The sequence below is a fragment of the Callithrix jacchus genome, chromosome 3, assembly GCF_049354715.1.
Source record: "Callithrix jacchus isolate 240 chromosome 3, calJac240_pri, whole genome shotgun sequence".
Lineage (NCBI taxonomy): Eukaryota > Metazoa > Chordata > Mammalia > Primates > Cebidae > Callithrix > Callithrix jacchus.
In genome coordinates, this window is record NC_133504.1 from 131580479 (window position 1) to 131588828 (window position 8350).

At 40.5% G+C, this 8350-nt stretch overlaps 1 non-coding gene across 1 annotated transcript; it reads left to right on the forward strand.

Moving 5' to 3' along the window:
- The first annotated feature begins 7490 nt into the window (after nt 1-7490).
- LOC118152417 (U2 spliceosomal RNA) lies at nt 7491-7688 on the forward strand. Its single transcript, XR_004741198.1, has one exon. It is a non-coding gene; the product is annotated as a U2 spliceosomal RNA (small nuclear RNA).
- The last annotated feature ends 662 nt before the right edge of the window (nt 7689-8350 follow it).

Below are 8350 nucleotides of genomic sequence, written 5' to 3' on the forward strand. Positions count from 1 at the left end.
GATAATAATATGGTTACCTAACATAATACGACTATCCTTCATACAACCAGAAATACCAATTCTCAACCTATATCCTATTACCTAAAGTTAACACCACTTAAATGCTGATATGCAGTCCATAAATCTTATGTCACATGATAAAGAAAAAAATGAAGATATTTTCTTAATACAAATGTGTACTTACACAAACATATTTTTAACAAAAGAAGGAGGAAATACTCATTACAATTACAGTCCTAATTTCTGCAACTGGTCACATGTTTGTAGCTGGAATTGATGACTACCTTCTTCTACTACATGTTCTGTAATCCCTTTGCCTTTAGCAAGCGCCTCAGCAGGTTATGTTTTTTTTCCTGGTGTAGTGACCCAAACTTTCATTCCTGAAGGGTCTGGGACATTTGTAGTCCTGCCTGGATTGGGTTTTCGTGGTTGTCCTTTGACCTTAACCACAGGGCATGGTGATTAATACTAAGAGACGCCCTAATTAATCTCCTATATTTCATGCATACTCTTCCTTGTCTTTGTTGTTAAGTAGCAGACTGATTTCATCTTTTTATTTATTTTTTTTCTTTTGAGATAGAGTCTTGCTCTGTCACCCATGCTGTACTGCAGTAGCACAATCTTGGATCACTGAAAACTCTGCTTCACTGGTTTAAGAGAACACATACCTTAGCCTTCTGTGTAGCTGAGCTTACAGGTGCTCACCACCATTGCCTGCCTCCTTTTTTTATATTTTTAGTAGAGATGGTGTTTCATCATATTGGCCAAGCTGGTCTTGAACTCCTGACCTCAGCTGATCTGCCCGTCTCAGCCTCTCAAAATGCTGGGATTACAGTCATGTGCCATCGCACCAGACCCTGATTTCGTCTGGATAGTTCGTGTCAATCACCCCAGCCAACACTGCAACTCCCTTCTTAGCCTGTTGGCTTAAAGATAAGAGTCCAAAGTGTCAGGTGGCAATCTTAATTTCCAGCTCAATGGAACTGTTGTTGTGTCTCCTGGTGGCAGGTTTCCTCCCTCTGGAACTAAGACTTCCAGGCTAGCAGAATGTAATGTTATAGGAACAGGAATCAAACATTTTGCTTATGGGTCAGTAGGGGTGATGGTGAGTGATACAGCTTCCACTTTCACCCTTTGATACCTGGACCTCTGAATCCTGGCTATGAGAGAAACAGTATCACATGTTGGATGCTGATTCAGAGTATAAACAGCCTTCTGGAAAACTTTGCCCCAGCCCTGCCAAGTATTGTTACCTAGTTCATGTAATTGTGACTTAAAGAGGCCATTCCAAAGTTCTATCAATCCAGCTGCTTTAGGATGATGGGGAACATGGTAAACCCAGTGAATTCCAAGAGCATGAGCACCCTACTGAACTTCTTTAGCCATACAGTGAGTGCCTTGGTCAGAGGCAATTATGTGTGAAATACCATGATGGTGGATAACGCATTCCATGAGTCCACAGAAGCATTGTGTGCAGAATAAGTGAACCCATATCCTGAATATGTGTCTATCAGTGAGGACAAACCACTGCCCTTTCCGTGATGGAAGATGTCCAATATAATCAACTTGCCACCAGGTAGCTGGCTGATCACCCCGAGGAATGGTGCCATAACAAGGGCTCAGTGTTGGTCTCTGCCACTGGCAAACTGGACACTCAGCAGTGGCTACAGCCAGGCAACACTTGGTGAATGGAAGTCCATGTTGCTGATCCCATGCATAACCTGCATCCCTGCCACCATGGCCACATTGTTCATGGGCCCATTGGACAATGACAGGGGTGTCTGGGGAAAGAGGCTGAGTGGTGTTCACAGAACAGGTCATCCTATCCATTTGATTATTAAAATCTGAGTCCTCTGCTGAGATCACCCGTTGGTGAGCACTCAAACAGGATACAAATATCTCCACAGTTTTTGATTATTCAGAGAGGTCCATCCACATGCCTCTTCCCCAAATTTCATTGTCAACAGCTTTCCAATCATGCTTCTTCCAAGTCCCTGGCCATCCAACCAAACCATTAGCTATCGCCCATGAATCAGCATATTATTGCACACCTAACCATTTCTTCTTCTGTGCAAAGTGTACAACCAGATCCACTACTCAAAGTTCTGCCCACTGGGAAGATTTCCTTCACTACCGTCCTCCGGGGATGTCCTAGAAAGGGCCTGTAGTGCTGTAGCTGTCCACTTTTAGGGGATGCCTGCATATCATGCAGAACCATCTGTGAACCAGGCCCTAGTCTTCTCTTTCTCTGTCAACTGATCCTAGGAAACTCCCATTAGGCCATCAGTGCAGGCTGGGAGGGAGAAGGCAGAATGGCAGGAGTAGAGTCCTTGGGCATTTTAGCCACTTCATCATGTAACTTACCTGTGCCTTCAGGACCTGCTCAAGCCCAATCATGCATATACCACTACAATTTGATGATGAAATGCGCTGTGCACACTGTACTTTATGGCTGGATGGGCCAGAAAGCCCCTGGTTCATAATAGGCAGTTCAGGTCACATGGTATCTTGATGACCCCATAGTCAAATGTTCAGTTTCTACCAAAGCCCAGTAACAGGCCAAGAGCTATCTCTCAAAGGGATAGTAGTGATCTGCAGAAGATGGCAAGTCCTTGCTCCAAAATCCTAGAGGCCTCTACTGTAATTCACCTATGGAAGCCCGCCAAAGACTCCAAACAGCATTCCTATCTGCCTCAAACACCATTGTATATGCTGGGTCATATGGTCCAAGTGACAGAGAAGCTTTCACAGCAGTCTGGACCTGTTGCAGAGCCTTCTGTTCTGAAACCCACTAAAAACTGGTAGCCTTTCAGGTCACTCGATTAATGGGCTGGAGTAACACACTCAAATGAGGAAGGTGTTGTCTCTAAAATCCAAATAGACCCACTAGGCATTCTGCTTCTTTCTTGGTTGTAGGAGGGGCCAAATACAGCAACTTTTACTTCCAACTTATATTTCCTTCCAACTTTAAAAGGAATATCTTAACAGGTCCCACAACACTGGACCTCTAGAAGTTTTACAGAGGTACAGGTCCCTGAATTTTAATCAAATTTCTTCTTCATCCCCTGGCACACAAATGTCTCACCACTAAGTTTAATATGTTTGCTACTTCTTGCTCACTAGATCCAGTCAACATAATGTCATAAATTTAATGGACCAGTGTGATATATTGTGGAAGCAAAAAGTGATCAGGTCTCTCTGAAAAAAGATTATGACACAAAGCCAAAGAGTTAATATGACCCTGAGGCAGGACAGTAAAGGTATATGGCAGGTTAAGGCAAATTGCTTCTGTTGAGCCTTATGGGCAGGAATGGAGAAAAAGGCATTTGCCAAGTTAACAGCTGTATACTAAATATCAGGAGATGTATTAACTTGCTCAAGCAATGAAACCAAATCTAGTATAGAGGCTGGGATTGGAGTCACCACTTGGTTAAGCTTACAGAAATCAACTGTCATTCTCCAAGATTCATCTGTCTTCTGCACAGGCCAGATAGTAGAGTTCAGTGGCTGTATCTTTCAATTCCATGATGGTTGCTAATCTTTGCAGTCCCTCCAGGGATGTGATATTGTTTTTGATTCACTATTCTTCTTAGTAGAAACAACTCTAATGGCTTCCCTTTGGTCTTTCCCACCATAGTAACCCTTGCCCTACCAGTCAGGGAGTCAATTAGGGGTTCTGCCAGCTGCTCAGTGTGTCTATGCCAATTATGCATTCTGGCACTGGGAAAATGACCACAGGATGAGTTCAGAACCCACTGGACCCACAGGCCAAGAGCTGTCCCTCAAAAGGAGAGTAGTTATCTGCAGAAGATGGCAAGTCCTAGTTCCAAAATCCTAGAGGCCTCCACTGTAAATCACCTATGGGAGACTGCCCTACCAATCAGATATTACATTTAAGTATATATAAATAATATAAACATATATAAATAGTATAAAGTTATATATAAATAATAAAAAACTGTAAGTCAGACCTGAGCTAGAACTTCATTAATTTCCTGACCTCCATAAGCCCCTACTTTAACTGGAGGACCACAATGACATTTTGGGTCCCCTGGAATCAAAGTTAGTTCACAGCCAGTATCAAGTAGTCCTCGAAATGTATGATCATTTTCCTTTCCCCAATGCAGTCGCCCTGGTAAAAGGCTATAGATCTTCTTGGGGAATATTGAAAGAAAGATTAATAGCATAAATGTCAATAGTGTAGTGAGGCCCTTCCTCAGCAGGATGCTGCCTCCCCTTCATTCAAAGGGCTCTGGGTCTGTAAACTGGTTTAAGTCTGGAAATTAATTGAGGGGCCATGATTCTCTGTTATTATAAATCAAGTTAGTCTTTTGTACCCTCAACCTGGAAGTTTTCTGCTTATATAAACTAAGTAAGAATGCAGTAGGCTTCCTATCAGTTTCACTTCTAGGAACACCACAATTAATCAGGCAATGCCAGAGTTATACAGGAGTCAGACTCTTCTGATTGCCTCTTTGCCTATGCTGTCCATTATGGTAGCTATGCCCACATTGCTTTCTTGACCCCTGCTACCCTGGGGTACAGGTATTCCCATGGCATTTACATTTTGTAGTTGAGTAACTGCAGTGTTTACTTTAAGATTTGGCATACAGAGAAGAGCAATCACAGATCTCTTCAAGGATGCTGCAGGTGCTGCCCTCACAAATCTGGTTTGCAGAATATTGATCAAGAATATATCTTCTGGACCCTCACAGCTGGGATGAGTAGATCTAAAGTGACTGATCCACTTCAATATCCCAATCATCCTAAACCTTGGATTTCTTATTCTACATTAAACCAGAGGAGGTCAGGCATTTCCAGCTTGCTCACCATGGCCCATCTTTTAATTCATATTTTAGCTAACCAAGAAAATGAACTATTAGAATATTTTTAACTCCCCAAGCTACAAAGTTAAATGTGGAATCCATGATTAGTGTGTCCAAATCTGTAATTCAGCCTGATCCAACTCTATGTTCCTTCAACAATTATCCTACCCCTTAATATCTTTTCTTATACTTGTTCTCCAGATTTCTGCTTATATGAATTGGAAAACTCAAGCAGATCTTTTGTAATGTTGCACACCTCCTTGTGAGTCACACTCTGAACCTCACCTCTAAGGGCTCTCTGGGACATTGCTCTAGTTATAGATCTAGAAGCAAACAGGGTCGTTGGGGGTGGGCCTTGAGGAGAATCAACATTGTCTTGCCTGGCAACTGCCTCAGAGGATGCCATCACTGTTGCCTCACGAAGTACAGGTTTTATCTCAACAGAAAAGGTGGAAAGGCTGATGACAGCATGGGTCAGGGAGAGTATGTTGCCACTGCTGGGGATAAGTAAGCTATTTTCTTCTGGTAAAAATGTTTCATCAGAGTTAACAAGCTGAGTGTCTCCAGCTTCATCAGGGTCCTCCCACACATCCCCATTCCAAGTTGCAGCATCACGAATGCCCCCACTTTATAGAAGACACCTGGTGAGGCTAGGTGTACACATTTGTTGCAAGTCAGTCACTCTCATGATAAGATTTTGTGTCTGTTTTCCCACAATTTCAGCTCTTACTCTGTAGAAGATAAAACTGTCACTCAGGGAAATCTTGGTAGACAAGATTAGATTAGAAGATTTCAGGCTCTGTATCTGCTTCTGAAGCCAGGAGTTAGAGTCCCGGAGTTCATTATTTTCTTTCATCGCTTTGTCCAATGAACTTAGGAGAAACCAATCAGCTGCTTTATGTTCCTTGGTTCTCCACATATGGTCAAAGGTGTTATGTAAAGAGTTACTAAAAACATTACCTCTCATGAGTGGTGAATCAAGAATGTCAAATGTATTTATTTTGCATAACTCTCTAAACAGTTCTTGCCAAGGATGATCAGTGTTCTCCATACTATTTGAAGTAAAGTCCTTAGCATTTTGGGGTCTAATCACAGACCTAATTCAGATACCCCAAAACCAATGAAAGAACTTCATTCTTAATATTGTGTTCCTCTAGAACCACTCCTGATACCAAAATCTATATTAGTCAGGTTTCTTTAGAGGTATAGAACTAATAAGATAGAGGTATATATAAAGGGGAATTTATTAAGGAGTATTAACCCACAAAATCATGAAGTTCCACAATAGGCTATCTGCAAGCTGAGGAACGAGGAAGCCTCTCCAAGTCCCAAAGCTTAAGAACATGGAGTCCAATGTATAAGGGCAGGAAGCATCCAGCATGGGAGAAAGATGCAGTCTGGGAGGTTAATCCAGTCTCATCCTTTCACATTCTTCTGCCTGCTTTTTATTCTGGCCACACTGGCAGCTGATTAGATTGTGCCTACCCAGATTGAGGGTCAGTCTGCCTTCCCCAGTTCACTGACTCAAATGTTAATCTTCTTTGGCAACACCCTTATAGACATGCCCCAAAACAATACTTTGCACCCTCCAATCCAATCAAGTTGACAGTCAGTATTAACCCTCACAACCTCAGAGAAATTAGATAACCTTTGCACCCAAATATCTACAATTGGACATATATGAAAATGGAATTTAGAAATCAAGTAATTAAAATATGGGGAATTATATATAGAATATAATTTTTCTTTAATTGGTAAAAGATTAAATTGATGTAATATGATAGAAAATATAATAACAAGTCAAAATACAAAAAATAGGAAAACAAAAAAAATTTAAAGGAGTGATCAAGCCAAGTGTTCCAACAGGTGTCTCATAATGTTTCCCAAAGAGAAGAACATAAATAGAAATTCCATTTGACCCAACAATCCCATTACTGGGTATATACCCAAAGAACTATAAATTATTCTACTATAAAGACACATGAACACCTATATTCATTGCTGCACTGTGTACAATAGCAAAGACCTGGAACCAACCCAAATGCCCATCAATGATAGACTGGACAAAGAAAATGTAGCACATATACACCATGGAATACTATGCAGCCATTGAAAAAACGATGAGTTTGTGTCCTTTGTAGTGACTTGGATGAATCTGGAAACTCAGCAAATTGACACAGGAACAGAAAGCCAAACACCGTATGTTCTCACTCATAAGTGGGTGTTGAACAATGTGTACAAATGGACTCAGGGAGAAGAACATCACACACTGGGGGCAGTTGGGGGGTTAGGAGAGAGACAGTGTGGGGTGGGGAGGGGGAAGAGCGGGGAGGGATAACATGGGGAAAAATGCCAGATGTAGTATGCACCTAAAGTAAAATAAATAAATTAAATAAAAAAAGAATCAGAAAGATCAAGATGACTAACATATTCTTGCGTAATGCATCTGTTAATGCCTCCTTGAATTTGTGTGCTACTGAATGGGATGGGAAATTCTTTGAAATGTCTAGGAAGTGCATGCCACTGATCATGGGTGAAAAATGGCTTCATACATTTGGATAATAATTATAAATGACGTTAAAATAATTATTTGTGATATGAAAAAATAGAATAAAAAAGATTATTTGTCTATGCCAAAAAAAAAAAAAAAAAGAAATGTTAAAGATCACTTCTTGGCCTTTTGGTTAAGATTAACTGTAATATCTATTCTTGTCAGTTTAATATGTGATACATTCCTTGTCTGAGACAACACATTAAATAGACTTTTGGAACTAGGAGATGGACTAGAAAGTTGCTCCATTTACTCCATACCTCCACACATTGATTTGATATTGCAGTACTTCCAAAAAGAAAAAAAGAAGGAAAGGAAGGAAGGACGGAAGGAAGAAAGGAAGGAAGGAAGGAAGGAAGGAAGGAAGGAAGGAAGGAAGGAAGGAAGGAAGGAAGGAAGGAAGATTGTGGATAAGTGTAGAGTGTAAATATTTCCAGAAAAATTACTGAAAATGAAGATAATTTTGTTTATTGATTTTGATGGCATGTTTGATATTCAGATTGACTTGGGTAGAGTTAGTCCCAGCTATTCAATAAAACACTGCTTTAGATATCTATCCCTATGACAGTATTTCAGAGATGCCAGTTAAGCCCCTAATCGTTGACTTTAAGTAAAAAAAATTATAGTATAGTATTTTAGGTTATCTGGGTGGACCTGATTGAATCAGCAAGAGAGAGAAGTAATTCCACGGATAGATGAGCTCATAATCTTTTGTTCCTATTTTTACTATGGATTTTGAACTTAACTATTCAGGCCATTGAATCATAGAAATCTCTTTATAAGTATATGTAAGAATTTGATATGTGTGTGGATACACACATATATCTCTCTCATACAGGTTCTCTTTCTCTTCTTGAACTTTAACTGATATGCCAATTGAATGGACTGATTTATAGCCTTTATTAAGGGAATAATGACCCTGTGCATCATCAGTGCATCTCATTGAAAATTTTCAGAATACTAAAGGAAAGAA